At 38.4% G+C, this 22,939-nt stretch overlaps 1 long non-coding RNA gene across 2 annotated transcripts in view; it reads left to right on the top strand.

Moving 5' to 3' along the window:
- The window catches only part of LOC128907916 (uncharacterized), a 30,605-nt gene extending 9,190 nt beyond the window's left edge, over positions 1–21,415 (top strand). For both annotated transcript variants that reach the window (XR_008465788.1, XR_008465787.1), the window contains exons 2-3: positions 18,472–18,619; positions 19,258–21,415. This is a non-coding gene — a long non-coding RNA (uncharacterized LOC128907916). The remainder of the gene's footprint in view (positions 1–18,471; positions 18,620–19,257) is intronic.
- The last annotated feature ends 1,524 nt before the right edge of the window (positions 21,416–22,939 follow it).

Raw genomic sequence — 22,939 nt, 5'->3', positions numbered from 1 at the left:
ATTTCACCAATAAACATTTGCAGCAACAAGTGCACACATTCTCGTGGCCTTTTGGGATGATCCAAAGTTTTAAATGATGTCCAGTTGATAGTTACAAATCCATATCCACATTTTGCATAAATATCTACTGTTGAGAACCTTGGCGGGGAAAAATCAAAACTTTTTCAATTCATTGTATGGCCAGACTGAGACATTCATCAAAGCTTTAGTTCCCACTGACTGTTCTCCATTTTCACACTAATTAGAATGTGACACCCAGGGTTCATTAAAACAAATTAAGTTTAAGCATTGTACATAAAGTTGCTTGGGTTTTCTTTTTCTTTCCAGCATTTAGAAGAATTTTTTTGCTCACATTTGTCCTATCATCAACAAAATCATACTGTATATGGTCTTCCACAGATTCATTATCTGTTAATGCTATGACATGGGACTGCACTGTAATGTGAGTTTTGTTGTAAGAGGCACACATCCACATACAACCATTAGTTGTTTTGGAGACTTCATAAAGGTACTTGAGTCATCATCAGAGGACATTTTCAGTGATGCTGGCTGTCTAATTCCCATTGTCTGAGTTACAGTCACCCATTTGAAAACTGACGTTGTATGTAATGTTATTACACTATTTTTAAATAAATGAAATATAAATGCCATCACGTTTAGCTCATCTTCCAGTCTTGAAGTTCTGAGTCTCTCTGTCTTTTTCTATGTTAATCTTTAAGTTAATTTTGTCAGTACATGCACAATTCATGAATATAAGATTGGTAAAAGTACGAAGTAAAATTTTCCTTCTTGTCTGAAAGATCTCAAATTGTCTGCGTGAAACAGTATTTATACATTTACACAAACATTTCATTCTTTAAATTAAGTGGTTTTCAACAGATAGCTGTGCAGAGGGATTTTAGCTTCACTTGTCTTTCTATGTAACAATGCTGAAAGTAATGATTTAAATGTTTTCCTGATTAATTTAGGTTTGTCTAGTTTTCTTAGGATCCTCTTTCACCTGTCTTGGCACATGCTTTAGAGAATGCATGTTACATCTTTTATTTAGGAGGCAAAAGAACCTTTTAGAATCCTGTGAACAGGTATTAATTTTTCCAGGTTTGGCATGATGATGCTCAGTGTTGTGGTTTGGGCTGGACTGGCCACTGAAATGAGTGACAGATGCTCTCCCCCACCTCTCTCTCCAAGGAGAGGAGGGAGAGAGAAAAAGAGACTTATGAGTTTAGAAAAAACCCTAAACTACTTTAATGAAATATTATTAATAAAATAAAAAGAAAACAATGAAATATATATAAATATACACAAAACTGTATCAAGCTCCCAGGATGACAATCACATTACCAGCAGGCACTGGGAAAGTCCCAGACTGGCCTCAGTGACAGACAGAAACTGTATTCCAGATCCGGATTCAGGAAGCAAGGATCGGGATCAAAGGCAGACAAACAGAGTCCTCCTCGGATGCCGACCATTGAAGAAAGAAGCTGACCCTTGGATCCCTCAGCTTTTATATTGATTATGAGGCAGTCCGGTCCCCCCTGCAGGTGTGACCCCCCTATGCTCTTCCGCTTCTGACCCTCCAGTGGCGCAAATAACAAAGTCAGCTGACCTTGGCTGTTATATCAATAAGTATAAGCAAGAGCCTCCCTGCATACCATTCCTTGGTATAAATTAGAAAATATCGGGTCTTATCTCTCTGAGAGCAAACAGTGTCTGGAAAATATGCTGTTAATTTCACAGAGTTCAGTTAGTTACAAGAGGCTTAGCTGCAAAGTAAAATTACTCAACAGAGAAATGGTTCTGTTTTACCTCAAACCAGGACACTCAGTTATGACTTTTTGCTCTTTGCTGCGGTCAGCATAGAGCTAGGTCTGTCAGAGGAAAAATCAAGGATGTTCTTCAAATTTAGAAGAATCTTTCAAGGAGGATAAATCCATTCAGAAATTCACACAGGAAAACTGACACATGCTCAAGATCATAACTTCTGCATGTCCCTATGTCTTCAGGCAGTACTTCCTGCAGAGCTCTGTGTGGACAAAAGCTCCACATACAGAGTATAACACAATCGAGCTTTGGGCTTTCCCTTGAAGGAAGGAAAAAAAGAAATGTATCAGCTCTTAATTTTCCTTGTACAAAACAGATCTTGTCATAAAGCGTAGTGAAATAAAAAACAATCTCTAAGACACTGAACGTGCATAATCCTTATATATTTCTAATACCTTTGTAGATAGGAATATAACCTTTTGTCTTCACAGTATTTTCTGTGCTAATTCCTGGATTTTTCAAAGAAGTCTGCTTTGACTACTTCATACTTACCTGTTACTTACATTACTGCAGAAGAACAATGTATTTGCTAATTTAAATAATCTGAAGTATTGGTATTACTGTCTGGCGGGAGTCATTGATCATAGAATCATAGAATGGTTCGGGTTGGAAGGGACTTTAAAGATCTTCTAGTTCCAACCCCCCTGCCATGGGCAGGGGCACCTCCCACTAGACCAGGCTGCTCAAAGTCCCATCCAGCCTGGCCTTGAACACTTCCAGGGATCCTATTGTACTGATAAATGATCACGGAGCTGTGTAATCCAAGGCTGCCAGTGGATCTGCAATACCAACACCGCCTTTGAAATGATACTAGAACATGGAAAAGATATGTTAGCCTTCTTCCCTGGAGCTATCAGCTAATGTGTGATCCCATGGACTTGAAAAATAACAATTTTCCTTTGGTACTGACTTTCCCATGAAACAAAATAATTAAAAGGCAGTTGACAGGTGGTTGAACAAAAATGCAGGTCAAATGGCAATGTACTGAGTGTCTGTAACTTTCTGTCTGTATAAGGAGGCAGTACTATTTCCTAGGCTGCACGATGAAGGCTACTGAGCTCATTCCACAGATGATACAGAAAGTTGCTGAATTTCTACTTGCTTTATATCCACTTTAGTAGAATTTTATTAATTTGTGATTCCTAAATCTTGTAGTCTGTGGAAAGCAGGCACTGCACGGTTATGCAGCTGCTCTATTATCTACGTGTAGCGTACAAATTTTTCCTCAGGTACTGAGAAGTGGTAGTCATCACTAGATCTGTGGCAATTCAAATGCAGGAAAAAGAACCCAAATGCCATTAATGAAGTCATACTCTTCAACTGAAAAATATCTCCCTGTTTTCCCTTTTATGAATTCGGTTTTTGTCTCTTTTGCTGCACTGCGTCTGCTTCTGCAATATTCAGTATCCATAATGAGTTGTTAATGAGCTGTTGATTATGAATGCAATTTATAGACAAGAGAGACTGAGGACTTGAGGTACTCTTTCAACAAATCATTCTGCATCTGAATTCTCCTTCATGTACAAACGTACACTGTTTCTGTTACAGCATCTCTTATACTAAAACCTTAATCTGAGTCACTCTGAATGTAGTTACACATTTACTGAGTTTCCTTTAATGATATATTGACCATATCCTGAATATTGCAATGAACAAAGGCTACAGTATAATGAAAACTCTTTGTTATACCAAGAGCAGACTCAAAGAATTATGCTCATTAAGCTGTGATCCTGAACCAATGAATTTAATGGGAAATTTGCCATCAAATTCAGTATGAACAGAACCAGAACCTAATTTCTTAAAGGCATTCAGAAATATGGTCTTTAATAACGTTTTTGTAATACATCATGATACAAAGAGAATTAGCTACAAGCAACCTAATTATACTGGAGAATGAATCGGCTAATGCTCTGTACATACAGCTAGGACTCCAGTATGTACAAAACTTGAAGTTATTTGCATATTTTGGTGGGTTTTTTTCTTTTATTTACAGTCATGAGTAACTGAGGCACAGATGCTAAAGGAAAAGTCAAGATTATATATAAACAATGTCAGAAATGAACCCAGATCTCTCAACCGCTAACCCGTATAATCATGTTTGAACACAGCAGCAAACCTTAGTATAAAAATGGGCATCAGGTGGGCTGTGCACTCATCAGGCAAATGAGGTCTAGTCACTCCATTACCATTAATTACAGATTTAGTGGCCTGAAATTGAGGCAGTTCATGAAACAGAACTTCTTATGAAAAAACAAGTTCATAGACAGATTACCTTGAATGAACCCTGAGATTTTATGAGCTCCATTCCTTCTCTGAGTAGAGGAATTACAGCATGAGCTTTTGCCACCATCAGAGACTTAAATATTTATTAGAGATTGGATAGAGCTGCTTTGAGAGAAATCAGATACTGGTGGTTAGCAGAGAGGATGCTGAGGTCCTAACTTGGTTACTTAAGGCATGAGATTTAGCTCTCCAAACATCCAAAGCAGTCGAATATCAATTGGGCATGTTGTGTTTTGTCTATTTATTTTATTTTAATTGATATCTTTCTGCTGGGTCAGGAACTGTTACTTGTGCACAGTAATTTTCCAGAGCTGTAGAACTAGAGATTTTATTTGTTTGTTTTGCACTAGCTATAATTCACCCATGCTGACGTTTTGGAAAAAACTGGTATGTTTTCTCCTCTCAGAATCAACATCTGGCAAGAACCAAGGACATGGAGGCTTTTAAATGTTTGCTCTGAGTTTGAGAAACGCAGCTGTGGTACTGTACTTACAGCCCTGTGCTGCTCTTCTGAAACCTGGGGGGGAAAAAAAAAGAAAGAAAGAAGCTGTTTAAAATCATATGACAGGTTATTATTTTGTTTAATGTGAAATGTTCATCTGACAAGCTTATTGAGCTTGATTTGTGTACGGAACCCTTCTGCAAATCTACAGTCTATCTGATTTCCCCTCCCCCTCTTTTTTGCTCCCCCCTCTGCCACTAGCACTGACATCAACCATTGTGCCATCTGAGGAAAAAAAAAAGGCACCTGGAGTATTAAAGTGATTTAACCAGTTTGATTTATGTTAATGGTACAGAAGAGAATATTTTTTGGTCCTCAAAAACATAACAGGCAATTGATGTGCCATATTGCAGTATGGTTTTAGCTATCAACATGTCAAGATTTAGTTTTGCTGTTAACATTTTACGATTTAGAAGGCTATAAGAATATGTGCAGTGTAGCAACAACTCAGGCATCATTCCCTCAGCTATATTTATTGGGCTTTCATTTTTTCCTTTTATAGAAGAAATTGAAAAAGAAAAAGAGGAAGGGAAAAAAGACAGACATTTTCTGTCTTTCATTTTCTTGTCTGTCAAGTTGTGAGAATAAAGAGAAAGAAAACTGACTTCTAATGGTTTGTTTTCAGACCAAAGTAGATTCAGGGTAGAAGAATTCAAATGTTCAGTTTGTTGATTTCTTGCTAAAGTAAAGATAACCTGTGCATAAACTCCAGCTTCATTGCTTCTACCCCCTCTATTTATCCCTATAGCCGAAAGCTGCATGTTTAACATGCTGTGGAGAAGGTGATCTATATAAGCCAATTGCCTGAAAATTTGGAATTACCATGTGCACTGTACATGGTCATATAAGAATTTATTTTCCTTCTAGACCTTCATTTCCTTCTACTTCTGCTGTGGAAAATCAATAAGATGTACTTCCTGATGTCCAAGTGGGAAATTAATTTTTTCATTCTAGAAGAATGTCATAGTGGTGAGAGCTGCTAAAGTAAGGTCTAAATTCCTTTGTGAACTTTAGTGGGTATTTTACTTCCCCCAAATTTTTAGTTGTCGGTGACTGGATAAAGATTGTTGCTGACCATTTAGAACTAGCACTGCAAAGTAAATGAGGTGCACAAAAAACTGTCCTTCACCTTCTGAAATTTTCATGCTTAAACTTCCAAATTAAAAAAGCAACTTGAAACATGGGTAGTAGAACACAGTACAAATTTTAGAAAACATTTCCAACTTCTTTCCATGTTCATTTCCAATTTTGAAACTCAGTGTCAGGAAGGTATTGAAACTCTCTGTGAAGGTCTGTTTAATACCTTTTATTTTTGTCACTCAGTTACTCTCAGTGACAAAGAAATGCCAAATATTCAGCACATGAGCCCAAGAACTCTTCCCAAATCTTCCCAAAGCTATGTAAGAGGATGTTAGGGTAGTCTGGAACTTTGTAGAGACAAATGAGGAAAGTGTATGTTCTCACTATGTGTTGCTCTTATCTCAAGGCATTCTGCTCTTCAAGTCAACAGTAGAAAGGCCATACATACATTTTTGCTTCTCATCTGTTTCACAGTGGGCTCTGCTGAATGGAAAAACACTTAAAATATCTTCTTAATCCTGTCCCAAAATTTCATAAACAATTGAAAACGTAATAACTTAAGGTTGTATAGCACCACAGTTTTCCTCATAGCTTCCACTTTCGATATTCTGGAGCTCAGTTGGAATATACTTATCTACTATTTATTTTACTATGTCTGCCTTTAATTGCCTTTGATTTCAGAGGACAGAACTTTTTCTTCAAACAGGGATGATGGTTATATCATATTTATTTTGTGTGATAGTCTATGGGTTTGAGCTGTTGCCTACAAGAGGAAGATCTCAGCAGGCTCAAGTCACATTTCTCATCCTCCAAGAGAGTGAAGCCCTTTACAATTCTTATCTTTCCTTTTGAACATGAGCTATTGTCCAGCTGTCCTGCTTTGGTGAAACGCTAAAACCACTAAAAAAATTAGGAAAAGCTACAGAAATCTATTCTTATGTTTGTACACATAAAATTGGAGCAAACATCAAATATTTCGTCTCTGGTCAAGTTTAAACTGTGGAACCTGAAAAAACTTTCCAGCTGCCAGGTCCAGAGGCATGGCTTCCACACTGAATGAGACCTAAACGTTTGCCACTCCTCCCATTCTGTGGTTTTGATAGAAGTCCAAAAGCACGGGCCAGAAGGATGGTCAGGAGAAAACGACTTTAAGATCCTACCAGAGAGCAATTGTTTCCTTGGTCTTAATTCTCTAAAGGTTTTACCTACAGAGGATACTGAAAATATGAATTATTTACCTTTGAGGCCCATTGTGGTGACAGCAATATCACAAAGAAGTCTTTTGAGAAATAAATATTATTCCGCTGAGTGAAGAGACTCTGGAATAAATAAGGTCAGAACTATGCAATAAATGGGAGGATAAGTGGAAATATTGATTAGCTGCTCATGAAGACAGAACCAGTCATCATGTATATCATGTTGAAAAATATTGGGTAATTACCTAATTAAAGATTGTATCATCAACACACATAAACAGCACCATTGAATTAATAATGTACTGGCAAAATTCTAATGTCAAAGCAGATAAGTATGAAAATGCTATAAAATCTGTGAGAATTTTGCTATTGATATTGATTTTGCATAGAATATATTCAGCTTCCACAGTGATGGACTTTGATTTAAAATCTGAAGTAGAAAAAAAATGATTTACAGCATTTTTTATTATTTAAGAGATTAGCTTGCCATTCTTAATGTTCTTTGAATATAGTAGTATCTCTTAAAAGCAGAAGAGTGTACACAGTCTTTTATTTGAAAAATAATTTGTATGGGGAAAGGTAAAGTAGGCCATGCAGGATTTTTTTTAATAGAACATCTGATGCCAGCAAACTTCTTTTATGATTTATAACAGCATTCCCTTTCCTTTCAAAAAACTGGAGCTTTGTAGTTATTTAACATTCATGTACTGTAAAGAAATTGTTTTACCTTGACTCAAGTCTGTGTTTAAAGTTGTTGTTTTTGGGAAGTTGTGTGGGGGTAAAATAATCTGTACCTTACACAGCAACAAGATTGCGCTTTTCCACACCTCTCAACTGAGCTGATGCTTAGGTTTGAAAGGCAGGTTTTTACTTAGTTGATAGTTTTTGGAGTACATGTTGCCATGAGGCAGCCTTTTCATAACACTTTTTGTTTATTAAAAAAAATAAAATGACTCAAACATGTCACTCAAAATGGAGTTAGCAAAAAGTCTGAATTGACCCAGATGACATAGTTGAGATTACAGTCAGACTGGCTACAAAAGTGGTATGATCTAAATTTTGACTGGAAGTCTGATTTAATTCCTCCTCCATACCATATTATGGTATCTTCTATGTATATAAAAAAATAATTTAAAAAAGGCAGGTACAGTAATTTAGAGAAGTTCTTATTAACAAAATATGTTATTCTTACTCTGTATGGAAATCAGATTGTGTGTTTTGACTTTATGCATGAGGTCTGGTACCCTTGGGTATTCTTTAAGGAACCGGAGCAGCTGATTTCTTCATTTGCAAGCCAGAAACCTGACAGCCACAGATGCGAACTAGTCCAGCTTAAGGTGTGAAAGCTGTTTTATGAGGCCAGAATCCAGGCAATTAAGCAGGTTCCCCTCCTGATAGGCTGGTATTCAGCCAGACTGTCAGTACTGAATATGCTGCTCCAGGAACAGAAAAGCAGACTGTGATAGACAGAACACCTGAAGCATTTTCTTGAGGAAAAAAAACAAACAAAACAAACAGCTAGGAATTGAGATTACATATTATTATAAACGCATTTGTGCCTTTGGTTCCTCAGTACTTCCACTAAGATCCTTAGAGGTGTACTGCACAAATGACACAAACAGGTTGGAGTGCAAACTCTCGATGCATCATGTAAAACAGAATCTAAACTGATGCCATTCATAAGATATCAAGTTGTTTACCCAGAGATGCATGAGTAATGCAAGGGAAAGCAGTCTACTTCAGTCCACCTCTGCATCACTCCTGCTTTTTAAGCAAATGATTGCTCAGGTTAATGTGTGGTTTGATAATGGATTTGTGTGTGTGTGTACCAGCTACATGCATGACCTCTGTTTTCTGTTAATCCATGTATGTTTGTTTTAAACATGTATCAGCCTTTTCTGCCAAAAGCATTGAAAATTTAACATTCATACCAGGAAGAACTTTCTGATGGTTGTTCTTGTACGCTGAGTGGCTCCCAAACCCTCCCCCTGCCTTTGGCCCTGGGTCTGAATGTGTACTTAGAATATGTTCCTCTCTGCTCTGATGTATAGGAAAATGCTCTAATGAAAAAGTCTAGTGGTGTTATGTCAATGTAAAACAGATGTAGTGAGCGGAGTTCCACTAATGAATTTAAGGCCTTGATTTTCAGGCCAACTTAACCTTTCCACTTATATTGCATGTGTAATATTACACCCCATAACTTAAATGTAAGATTGCGAGCACAATTGTTCTTACAGTGCTCCAGATATTCCGAGGTCTTGATGTCTGTGAGTTGATGCACTGCATGCTGGGGTTTAAGAAAAGGACTTCCCCACATGCAGTGTCTTTTACTGGGGATAGCCCAGGTCCTGGACTGTGTGACAGGTGAGCAGACAGGCAGGAGATGATGAGTGGGGTGGGCATCTTGTTCCCTGTGCTGGCCCTGGCTGGGGAACACATTCCCTGACCGCAACAGGGGGGTGTAATTCCTCTCCTGCTGCCAGTGTGGCACTTGTCTTCCCAAAGTGAGAGAAAATGACAATTCTGCGCTACCCTGCTAACATGGTTTGTTGTGGCCTCCATAACGGGGGAGGACATGAAGTAAGAGGCTCAAATGAGTCACTGCAGGATAGGTGACCAGTATGCATTTAGTTATTTGCCTTGTCTAGGTGATGTCCGGTAGTAAGGCAAGTGCATGACTCCCACCACTAGAGGTTAAAAAACCCTGAAGCCTGAAATATTAGAGTATAAGTATCCAAGTTTTCATCTGGCAGGCTTTCAGATATTAAAACCCACATCCAATAAAAACAAAACCCAAAACCTTCAAATAAAAATTAGGAAAAAATAAATAAATGGATTAGCTGTATGATATAGCAGACAGAATGAAATCTAATCCTGTCTCATATTTTCTATACATTTATCTGGACTCCCCCCATAAACCTTCTCTGAAATAGCCTAAGTCAATTCACCCGTGCAAGATTCTATTGACAAGCCCATTCAGTTTCAAAAGAGATGAGATAACATTTTTAGATGTTAAGAGAGGTTTGTTATCTGAATAGAAATGGATCATTTAGCAAAGTATGTACATCATTTTTATTGCAGTCTCTTTTTCAAGAGCACCATAGTGGGTCAGAACTAGCATATACTTTTGCTGTCAGATTAAGGAGTTCATTGTTTCAAAGGATATTAGAACACAGCTTACTAGATCTGTCACATATTTCTGTCACATATTTTAGAATGTCTCTTCCTTTGAAACATGTCTAACAAACATACCATTCTCTGAGGCATACAGAACATTCTTTTCTGGACATTGTTTTTGAAAGAGGACAAGGCAACCTGTGGAATGGCTTTCAAGGAAGCTTTATTCCTCTGCTGGGAATTCATTGAGAACAGACAAAAATTTGATGGTTACCACTGACAGCTTACTCACCCATCATAATGTGCATCGCAAGCGACTGATGCCCTCTATGTGTATTATTTCCTCTTCATGGACAGTATGTTTTCACTGTGTGAAGTTCAGTGGGTGTTTGAAAGGACATAACTTACATATTGTTCAAATCATTTTGGAACTTATACATATGGCAAAAGAGGGGTGTGGTGACAGACACGATTTATTACTGTGGTTGATTTCTTATTTTGAAAACGAAATGCAATAGCAGCCTGGAAACAAGTTGGACAAACCTCTTGCAGGTTCATCTCACTACTCAGAAGTCTTTTTTCTTAGGGTGAAACCACTGTTATTGGGGATCTCTGTAAATAAGCACCTTGAGGAATGATAGCCATGGTGACTCCCATTTATCCAAGAAGGCTATGTTGTCATCTCCTAGTCTGAGATTTGAATAAGAAAAATCAAGCAACAAAGCCTGTTGTAGTGGAAAAGACTGCAATTTATGACGACTTTTAATAAAAAAATATGGTTTAGTAACAGCAATGTCTGAACTGCTGGAAACCTGCGATAGATCTTTAGAGAATATAAACTGGCATTGTTCTCCATAGCACTCTGCCACTGCAAGCCAGCTGAGGTAGTGCTATTTTAACTTTTCTGTTGCTCGACATTTTCTTATTTTAATTGTGTAACCCTGTGTTGGACTGTATTCTGGCATTAAAAGCCTCACCATTCCCCTCTTTTGATTGCTGCTTTTTGAAGCAAGAGGAGTAAAATTAATTGCCTCTGAACCACTGCAATGGTAATTACATAGTCCCAACTGGGACCTGACCAAGGATGAACTGCTGTTGTTGCTTTTTGGCTGGAGACACTAAACAGGAATAATAGAGAAGTATGCCTGCTACAGCGCGCTGGTTGTTTCCTGCAGCAGAGAATGATAGAATTCTATTGCTGTACAATTACAGCGTAGCATTTGCAGGTTGCACTAGCATCCAACAAAGACTGAGAAGGAAAAACCAAAATTTCCATTGCTGTATATCTCACTTTGCTAAGTGTCCCAGTGCAAACAGTTGGCCTGCTGCCTTGGTACTCCTTGAACCTTCATTAAAACATCACACTGGTATGACGAACCCAGCAAAATTATTAAAAACACAGCTTGTACACTGTATGCCCTTAGAAGAGAAAATGAAGCAGTGATGGTTAAAAAGGCTGAGAATGGTTAGGAAATGCTAGCACCCCAAAGGTGCCACAACCACTGCATTTAGAAGTAGTTGTCTAGTCGTTATCTCTTTTAGAATCTTAAATAGGAAACTGATTGAAAGCATGACTGTCTTGCTATATAAAAGGTACATACATTCTACCTTCAATTATTTCTATAGAGAGCACTAGGAAGAGAAACTTTGATAGTAGGTAAAACGTTGTCGTGGTTTTGCCTCAGACGGCAACAAAGAGTCACGTGCCGCTCGCTCAGGCCTTCCCGATACAGGAAGAATCAGAAGAAAAAGGCAAAACTCTTGGGTTGAGACAAAGGCAGTTTAACAGCACAGCAAAGGGAACAGGCAAACAACACCACTAACACGGACAGAGGCATATACAAACATGATTACGGAACCGCCGCTCCCCGACTGGACCCGGGACGCCCCCGCCCGCTCCCAGCGGCGACTTCCCGCCCCCTCCCCCGGCAGCTGAGGGCGGGCATGGCTCACATGGCATGGGATACCTGTGTCCCCGCCGGAGCCCGGGGGCGGGGTAGAATGAACCCTGTCCCTGCCGGAAGCAGGACAAACGCGTGCGTGTGTTTTGCACTTCCATATCTCAGGAAGTACAGTAGGAATTTTGCTGATCTTTAATAGAACTCTGCCACTACATTTAAACAGAAAAACCGTGCATTTAGTTAAGTGTAAAATTAAAGTTTCGTATTGAATTTGGTCTCTAAATTCATGCTGGTGACTTAGAAATGGTTAGGCTATTAAAGAATGATACATTTTATTTAACTTTCTGATTTCTGTGCCGTCAGAGTACAATTTTTTGTATTGAGCAATGGTGGCCAGGAGATACTTTTTTCTTTTAAAGCTGATTTTCTGATATGATCTGTTGACTTAAACAATCCAAACCCGTGCGACTTACAATGAAATTACGAAGTTGAGCAACGAGAATATAAAAAGCATTGTCTTGATTGTGATGGAAACTGGAATAGTTTCTTTGTTCATCTCTGTGAGTTTTGCAAAGTTTACAGAAAGACTAAATACGATGTACATGATGGCGTGAAAATTCTTTTTTGTGTAAAATCTTCAGAGAAAGCACGATGAGATACACACATCTAAATGCTTCTATAGCTGAACTAAGGCTTTACATGACATAACTGCATGTGTTTTCAAATACATGCCCTTTGAAGATCTTGGTTTGGATTAGTTAAGATCTATTAAATGTACCAAATTGAAGGAAAACTTTAGGTAGGAAAGAGTATGGTGAAATTGCACAAAAATTTTCAAATTATTGTGTAAATGGGACCAAAGTTCCACAGCTTTCAGTCTCAGCAACCTAGCATTGAAACAAACTTTGGAGATAAATGTTTTTCTTCCTTTCCATGAGATTTTGAGAAGTACTTTTATTTTATTAGATTTTTGATTTAGGCAGTTTCAAAGTGCACCTGAGTAATATAGTCAAGATTTTCTCTGCAACAGAAAGCTAGAAATTTACTTAAAAAATAAAACCTGATTTTTTTATGGATTTGTTCTTCCTGGAGGATGAGACTCCAAACAAGGTAGCAAACATTACCAAAGCAAGTCTCATTGCATCTCATGCTAGTCCTTTGAGGTGACAAATTTCACTCAATGTCTGTTTTTAGCATTTGAAAGCTGTTTTTGTAGTCTGTGTTGATCTCATCACATGGCATGCAATTATGTGTTTAGAGTAACTGAAGCTTCAGTTAGGAAAGCAAATATACTGAAACCCTGTCATCTAACAAATATCAGCCATTTTCTCAAAGTGCAATTCTGGAGAAACCTCCATTTTCACCTGATTACCATGCCGTCATAAAAAATCACAATGTGAATAATGTCTGCCATATCCTTAATCTCACTTCCATCCTGCTTTACAGGCACTTTAACTTTCAGGCAATTATACATATACCATGATACCAAAAATACTATCTGCTTACATAAAGAGTTGATATTAACTTAGGTTTCTCTCAGTGACTTCACCTTTGAGATGACTAGTTCTGCCCTCTGGAAACTGGGCTACACCTCAGTCCTCAGGTGAATCCCCTTTGCGGGCCCAGACCACCCCTACCAGACTCAGTGGCCTTGGAGGTGTCTCCAGCTGCTAGCGCCCTCCCATTCTTATGCCATCAGCGACTGCAATCTCTGAAATGGTCTTTCGGGCCACCCGCCTGGCTGCCAGAAATAAAACACACTCCAAAAATATATAAGGCAAGTTTAGAGGAATCTTGTGCAGAGGTCCCTAAACAGTACATATAATTCAGTGATAGCCATAAATATCCAGCTACTTATTACAGAGGCTGAGTGCAGTTCACAGAGCATACTGGGAACAAACAGCTTTTTAAGTGGATGTGTCAGGGTTTGCCAGGGATTCTCAGGGCAATCCAAATCCACAACCCGCATGAGAACAGCAGGTCTCTCTGAACAGTGCTGTTGCTCAGATGACCAGCATCGCTAAGCCGACGTCAATCAGGAGAGAGCGGTAGCAAGGAATAGCACAGATATGCTAAGCAGATCACTTGCAATCATTCCCTTCAAGGAAAAGCAGTGAAATACAGAGGAACGGTTGTGCATTTGACGGTTCATCGCTGCAACCTTTGAGACAGGAGGCTGGTGTCAAATGCTTTTCTCCGTGTACTCTGCCTTGGAGATAAAAGAGCAGGTCTCGGGGAGAGCCCTTCCCTCTGCTGGCAACGCACACAGCTGATGCAAAGGGGTGGTTTGGAGAGAACCTGTGCTGCTGCTGGGCAGGAGATGGCACGCATGTAGGCTGGATGGCTTCTTCTGTTGGTATCCTTGAAGCCAATTATTTCAGGCTTACTCCTAACTTCCTCAGCACTGTTGAACTGGAAGGAGAGGAAGCTGTAGTATAAACCATGCACTCCTTGTTTTTCTTGGATGTAACCGCCATAAAAAAATAAGAGGTGTGGAAAGCATGTGCTATCTACAGAAAATGATGAGATTCTGTTTACAAAATGGTAGGCTCTGGCAGGACTCTGTTTTCCAAAACAAATCCTGCTGATGAAAAAAAAATATTACAGATGAGAAAATGGATATATAATGAAATAATAATTGGTAGCATGGCTTTACAAGTTTATTATGAAATAATTTCAACTACTATTATCCTGTCTGAAAGACCCACTGCTGTCTATGATTCAGATGCTCATATTTATATTTTTTACATGATTTTTGCTTCATTTTCTTCATTACTGGAAGCATTTGCATGATAACAGGATCTTTGCTTTTAAGAGTTCATCAGCTCTTGCCACTTAGTTCCCACTTGAAGTCATAATCTTCTGTTTATAATTTCATAATTGTTTGCAGTAGAGGTGATTAAAATCTCACAAACATAGCATTATTTTGACTTCAGGCAGGGAACAAGCAGCAGATGAACTCTTAAGGAACAAAGATGATGTTTTCATGTAAATAGCCCAACTAGTACAAAGTAAGGGGAAGAAATGAGTAAGTGGAAAGCATCAAAATGCAATGTTTTTCACTGTTTTCTTTTAGGCAACAATAGCTCTTTGAAACCCATACATTTCAGAACCTCACATCTTCCAGTAGAATGTTTCCCTCATCTCTTATGAAGTTTTCCTGTTTTCCACTCTAGGTTCGTGTTTCTAAGCACAGGCAAAATATTAATTAATGCATTAATTAGGCACAATAAACTCTCCTACACATTAATTGACACAAAGTTCAGAATTCTTCCAGACAACCCAGCATTTGAATTTTACCCTTGCAGAAACACAAGTCAGTGTAATGTCACCATCAAATGCATTTGGTTATTCTAACAGGAGGCGCCGAAGTTAGGAGTTTGTGCTGCTTGTTTTTGCTCCTGTGTGGTCTGTAGAGCAGGCTGTCGGGGCTCATACAGCTGTCTGCACAGATCCTTGTTTCTGGCCCCAGCCACTCACTGGTGCTTACCGTACGCGCCCTGATGGGACAGGGCCATGTTTCACAATATGTAAGCAGACAATACTCGGAAATTCAGTACATCTAGGGTCTATTGGATGGGTAAGGCAACAAATTCAGGGCGACTTCTTCCTAAACGTAACCCCTCTTCAGGTACTAGACTGCAACAGGAAAGACAGATGTAATTTTATATGCTTTTTAAGTTGCTGACTACCAAGAAAATTCATTTCCCTCCCTCTCACAAACCCCAAAGGAACTTGTAATCCATTGATAAGTGATTATCTCTCAGAAACAGTAAGTACAGAGATATGTGCCTCTCTTTTATGCACAAGATAATTCATTAAATTCACTAAAAGATGTACCGATTCAGCCATTTTATAATTTAAATAGAAACATGGAAAATATTGAAAAACAGTGAGGCATTTTGGTTTTGCTCCTCAGTCATAGCTACAGATATTACCTCCATGAGAAGTACAGGACTGTGAGAATGGAACATTTTTCCCTGGGAAATGTACAAAGCCCACTTTGTATTTGGATAATGCTGCACAATTTTTTTTCTAAAAAACCCACCTAAGATAGACTCTGAGGGCCAAGTAAGTAATGGGAATTTTTAGTTATGCTCTTTGTCTGGTAACTCTTTGGTTGCAGGTTGGGAAGGGGTTCAGTAGTCACTCAGAGGCAAGATATCTGAAGGGTTATCTCATGACACCATAGTAAAACAAGCTTCTCCTGGCTGGTCCTGAGTCACGCCAGGGACTCTTGATTATTAATTTTGTCAGATCCATGTTCCCTGTAAAATGCAAATATCGAGGGTCTAAAGATGGCATTCATGGGAACCAATGACTTTGACCAGCAGCTGCCTCAGAGAGTAAGAAATTCCTAACAGGGGGTAAAAAGGCCCCTCAGTATCATGGATGAGGTCAGACCTTCAGATGAAAAATCAGAGGCTGGAAAGGCTGTTCCTGGTGTGGGCAGTGGGTAAGTGCCATTGCACTTCCTGGAGTCCCCACTGTCTGATGCACCCTGTGGGGACATGGCCTGAGTTCCCTCTTGCTCCTTCCTAATCCAGTCACCTGGTGGTCTCATCCCTGGGTCTTGCTTTGGGAGGCCCTGACCAGGCAGATGCGCTTCATGAATACCAGACTGCCTTGGACCCCAAGGAGGATCAATGAAGGTGGCTCAACATCCTGGTGGAGGTACCCCGAGGAGCACTTGGCAGAGTGATAAAAGCCCAGAAGAAACACATCAGCATCAGCGAAAAATGAACTCAGAAAATTTATAGGCAGATACTGAGGTGTTAAGGGAACGCACTGCTGTTCAGGACATTACATCTCTGCGGCCAGACAATTCAGTGTCGGACAATATTGCCTGAAATTGTGGATAGCTGACAAAGTACCCGTGTAAATTTAGCATTAGACTCCTAAATAATTCTTTCATTCAGAAAATAATTGTTCATTCTAACATGCTTTGCCTATATCAGTACGAGACTTTCCAGGAGAAATTTTGTAATTGGAGAAGTTCCCAATTTCAGGTTTTTAAGGAAAATTGAAAGGGGGAACTTGAAAAGTATTCCTTAAAACACAAATAATTTTAAGTGAATTATTGAAAGAATAGATTTAAGTCAAAGTGAAAAAAAGAGTGAGGGGTCTTAAGTCTAAATACTGTCTAGGTGTTTTTTGCTTGATTTCAGCTGACTTTATTTTTTTTCCCTGAAGGATCATATTGTCCCAGTAGAGCTTTAGCAGAAAGCAACCACTACAACCTGCTAAGTCTTCAGAGTTAGATTTAAATGCATGATTAGGAACAAATAGCTAAAAAAACAAAAAACCAACAACAAAAAACCACTACCAAAAAGAAAAAGTCAGTCAGATGATCCTGGCAGTGTGTATGTAGAATTTCATCTCACCAAATGCAGGTCACTTCTGGAAGCCGCTCTTCTCTCCTTATTAAAGCAACACACCATTTGTCTGGCATAATTAAGAGGGGAGATATAAATTCTTCCATGCTGAGCTTCTGGTCTGAGGGCCAAATCTTCTGCAAGTGTAAATTATTTCAGTTTCAAAGACATCTTATGCTGATTTATGTGAGCTGAGGTCCTGGTCTGACTCCAAAGTTGTTGCTAGTGGGAACTACTATTCAGTTTGGAAATGTGTTCCCAATTTGGTCAGAATGCTTTTCTTTTTTTCCCTCTGGGGCACTGCTCAAAGGATATGTAGAGAGGAAGAAGAGGCTGATGGCCCTATATTTCAACAGGATGTCACTTCTGGAGGAGGAACTTCTGAGAAGTAATGGGAGACCGAAAAGCGTGAAGGCTTTTTTTTTATTTGCCTTTTTTTTTTCTTATTGTCATTAATGAGAACAATAGTGTAGTAGCTGTGGTCATCTGATTTCAGCTACCTAACATTCAATAGCTGATAAATCCAAAGGATAGTATATATTGGCTGTACCTTTATACGTGAGAAATGTGAAAATGTGCAGCTGTTTTGTTGTTGTAGCTTTGTTTTAAATATGTTGTAAAATTGATTTGGGGAAAGCAGATATACGCATGCCCTAATTATATACAATTTTAAGAGGAAGCACATGTAAAGCCTTTCTAGATATTAATGCGTAAAATAAGGGTTTTCTTGCCTTAAAAGTACCAGCTTATAAAGAGAAAAAAAAAGTGCTGTAATTTAGTTGGACAGATTTGCAAAGATCTTTGAAAGTGTGAAAGAAAGGGTAAGAAGGAAATGTCTCCTTTACAATCTGTTTATGGCTTTGGGACTTGTGCTTTATCTTGACAAATAAGATAAAGATCATTTGACAGCAATCCACTTATTCTTGTCTTGCTAGCAACTTAAAAACTGAATTATTCATCCTCAGTGTGAAATTTTGTGTTTGCCATTTTAAATTCAACTGCATAGTTAGCACCTAGCCTCCACAAAAATGTATCCTATGCAATAAAAAAAACTTAATTCACATTACCTCTGTAAGACTAGCATTATCAAAAATTATAAGCATTCTATGAATTAAAGAGCTTTCATGAACTAGTAACATGCCACATATATATACAAGAGTTACATACAACATAAATATTTCTCTGGTTTCTTTCAGTGTGTTTTAGGTTTGAAGAGGGGTGAGTGAACTTGTGAGCTCTGCTAAATCATACAGGAATTTTCCTCTTCATGAGAAGTCTCTTAAGTGAACTCACTTGGGCCACGTGAAATTGCAAATATGTGTTAATCTGGACCATATTACGCAGGTATGTGAACAAGCATGATTGCTGACTGCCAATCCTAGACCTCCAAATCCTATATTACACATGCAGTTGTGCCACAAATTTTATTTTTCTAGAAAGGTTTGAAGAAGACTAATATAAGCTGTGCCAGTGACAACACTACATTAATAAAGCAAATAAATAAAGCAAATTTTTATTTCTGTAATAAAAGTGGTGCTTTGCAGATACAACATATCTATAATTACCTTAAGTGCTGTTTAGAACTGATCCAAAATATGAGACTAGACAGTTTAAAATGAAGTACAAGAACTGCATTTTATCTTCTTGCTAAGAAGTTGTCTTTCAAGCTTCTTAGTAATGTCGATCCATGCAAGGCTTTTCCTCAAGAACTCATTTTCTCCTGCATACTTTTTCTATCGCTCATTTATATATGTATATAGATTATATATCAGTTAAGCATTAGCATCTCTTGGATTAAAATCAATCAGTTAACACATGTAAGGTCAAAGAAGTCAAGTTAGAGCAAACTCTAGTCACCACTGTTCAAAACTCACTTCTCTAATACGTTTGAATGTCTACAGCTCTACCTTTTCCCCTAGTTTTTAATTGAATGATGCCTTTTTTAACGCACTCTTTCTCAAATCGGTTGCATCTGTGCGCAGAGTGAAGGTGAGCAGCCTCAGCTCAGGAGGAATGTGATTTGGAGAGGTACGAGCAGCTGAGGAGGGATTGTCATGGGCACAGCGTTTGAACACGAAAGTGGCGGCTACCTTTCCCACTACAATAAAAAGGAAACTGATAACAATGGTGTGCTATAAAAAGCAAAGGAACATTCTTCTTTGTCAAACAACCGCACCTCTCCGGCAGGGCTGCTGCTGCAGTACACTGGCTGACATCCACTCTGCGTTTGAACTCTGCTGTTACTGAATTTCAATTAAAACTGAAAACCACACAAAGGTAGCAGGACCAGAGAATACCAAAATGAAACAAGATGTTAGTTTCCTTGTTTGTTTTTGTTTTAGGGCTTTTGTTTCTCTGATTGGGAAACAATGATCTAAGTTTGATGGTGAGGGCCCCGCTATCTGCTGGTTGGGGCAATTTTACCTCATTAAAGAAAGACAAGAATTATGGCAAGTTCTCCCAGAACATCAGAGCTGCCATTCAAAAGCGAAAAGTTGTACTGAGGTGCAAACTCCCTCCAGTTCCTGCTTCAGTCCATTTAAAAAAATATATATTTGAAGCCTGGGGGAAGAGTACAATTTAAGAGAGATTTTTCCTTATTCAATGAACCCAACAAGGCCTTATGTATGCTGCAGCAAACTGCGGTACCTGCAGGGTGCTCATCTACCATGAAAGTCTTCTATTATCTCATTCTTTACATGAATGAAATGTGAATATAGTTCCTCCTTTCTCAAAAACCATTACACTGATTGGATTGTGTCTGGAAGCAACAGAATGGGTTTTTCCACACAATTATTTTCAACAGATTGAAAATGTATGGCTCTCCTCGTAGGTGCTGATGGAAGGTACTCTGGAGTTTCAAAGACTGTGTGAAAAACAGTAGCTCCAGTAACCTTTAAAAATGTTCTGAGTGCAGGGAAAAAAAAGAACAAAAGGAAATTTTTAAGTGGTTAAAAATATGTATTTTTTTTCTGTGTATTTTTTCTGTAACTCAGTTGCCTTTATTGCTGCAAGTTATTGGTATTGATTGTAATGAGATCAGAAACTGCACGAACATTCACTCATAAGAAAACAAATACATTGTGATAAAATTAGGAAAATTGTGGCATGATTATTGGTAATAAAAGTGGAATCCAACAAGACTATCAAGTAGTCACACGGGGGATACCAGATCTTGGAACTGCTGGCTGCATTAACATCAAGTAAAACCATTTTCTGAGAAATCTGGGTTCTGAGTGAAGGACTGTATGCAAGTTTTTAACTAAACAGTAGACATTATGTTATCACAGGAAAAAGATGTTAGAAAAAAGACTGTTTCACATCAGCTGAGGATGCATGTGTATGTGTGCCTGTGCATGTCGGCAGACATGCAAAGCTATATGTCTATAAATATATTAATATATTTACTGAAAACTTTTGAACTGGTAGAAAATTGAAAGGAATGGAGGAAAATTTAGTTTGACTAAAAAGCTGCTCATTCAATTTTTCTGTCTCCTTATTCATCATATCAACATTTTAATTATATCTCGTTCCCTACTTTCTTCTTGGATTGTCTAAACCCTATTTTCTAATTCAGTCCGGCAGCTCATCTTTTAATGTCATTTTAATAGACCTTGTCTTGCTTTCATGAAGCAGTAAAAGCAAAGGTTTCATTGTAAAAGAAAATTGCCTCACTTGCACTGAGTTTTCTAATTACTGTATCTGGTACCACCATTGAATGTTTGGAGAAGGGAAAAGGAGAGAGGAAATAGACACTGTTATTAATCAACCCTTACTGGTAATTAAGGTCCTCAACTTCTCATTGATTTTCTTTTTTCAATTTTACATACCTTGATGTCAGATAAAGCAAATGACAGGAGAAATATCTCAGCTGCATAGTCTGGTCCACAGGCAAGTCACTTATTTTAAAAGTTGAACATTTTATGACATTGCATGAAGGAGGATGCAGGACTGTGGAACTGCAAACACACCCATTTTTTCCTGAAATGGTTGTATGGTAGTACAAGGTGGATCAACTCAAGTGGCACATGGTTTCAGCTAGAATAGCACCACAGAACTCATTAGTGAACTCGGATTTGCAGTCTCCTCCTGTGGATTTGCTGAATTCTATATTTGCAAGGATGAGACAAGAACAAAGACCTTCAGGTTATGTTGAATGAGCAATTTGCCTACCTTATAATAAAAATATCACCCAGAAAGACAGATTCCCCCCCACCCCCCATGTATGTAATTTGTAAATTTGCCCATGGTTACTGTAAAAGTGACCTTTTGGCAAGAGTGAAGATTCAAATTTGTGTAATATTTTCCTGTAGAGTCATGAGGTAAGAGGAGGAAGCTGGCAAGAAGTGCTTCTGCCTCTGTGAGGAAATACATTAACACCAATCCTGAGGGAGGATGGCAGGCCACCTTGAAGACAATCACTCACAGGACAGCTGCAAGAGCAGGGGAAGTGCTCCATTTCATGACAATTTGCTGCTCCTGGTTTCCTTATGTCACCATTTAAATTATACAGAAGCCCAGCGTGTAGTCAGGGCTCTGGTAGAAATTTGCACAAAATTAAATATATGAATACATTATTGAAGAAAACCTTGGTGGGTGATATGAAAAGATCCCCGCTGCTTAATCTAACGCTAAATTTGATCACACTTCTTCATTTTACCAGGTTTACCTGTAGAATGTAAAAGTCTCAGAATATGTACTGCACATCTTCTTACCCCCTGCAAGTGCTGGCCCCTGTATCAGCAGTTGCATTTTTCATCACTTTCTCATGAGAGTATGGCACAGTGAAGATCACGTATGACAAGAAAAATAATTTGCCTCTAAAAGGAACAAAGAAACCAGGCTATTGTTAGAAAAGCATAATTTGAAATCCTACAAAAATGTAAATACTTTTTTTTTGTTTTCTTTATCCTTTTAAAAGAGAAGAATTAAGCCCAAGAAATTGTTTAACTGTGTGTAGAGATCATGCTGGAATTTATTTTGATTGGGTAACCTCATAAAATTATTCACCACTGCTGTGATTTTTTTGAAGGCAGCTCAATGGAGTTTGACTCCCAGTTCCCATTAGAATTTAATGAGAGCTGGGCCTGTAAGGCCCCCAGATTCCTTTGAAAATAACCTAGCCCATGATAAAATAATACAGTTCTGTGCATCCTTAATTTTTGACAGTTTGTTCGTGACTGGAATATTGATTGAAACAGCTACTGCCAAGCACACGGCCCCCATCACTCTTGCCTGCTTTTCCATTATGTCATAAATAGATCACCCAGCTCAATAGATTATACAAATAGATGGGGTTGGACTACTTGCATGGGTTTGCTGAAGAAAAAAAAAGAAAAGCCTAATAATAACCACGCATCTAAGTTCCTTGAACAAGTTAATTGTAGGAATTTTAAATGCTCTGAAATAAGTAACTTCAAAGAGCCAATAAGAACCAAAGCAAGGCCAGGTCCAACAGTAGTAATTAGATTCAAGTCAAAAGTAAGCCTGATTCGACAGTTTTAAAATGTTTGTGCTATGCAAGAAACCTGGCAAGTGTGTGGTACCAAAAATAGGAGTTCAATTAAACCTTTGGAAAGGGACAAAAAAGATGTAAGCAGAAACATTTAGTATCCCACTAAGCTGAAAATGCATTCAAATTAAATGAGAACTGAGGTGACTGAA

This window comes from Rissa tridactyla, chromosome 3 (genome assembly GCF_028500815.1).
Source record: "Rissa tridactyla isolate bRisTri1 chromosome 3, bRisTri1.patW.cur.20221130, whole genome shotgun sequence".
Classification (NCBI taxonomy): domain Eukaryota; kingdom Metazoa; phylum Chordata; class Aves; order Charadriiformes; family Laridae; genus Rissa; species Rissa tridactyla.
Note: the sequence above shows the minus strand (reverse complement) of the source record. Positions and strands in the feature narration are given on the sequence as shown.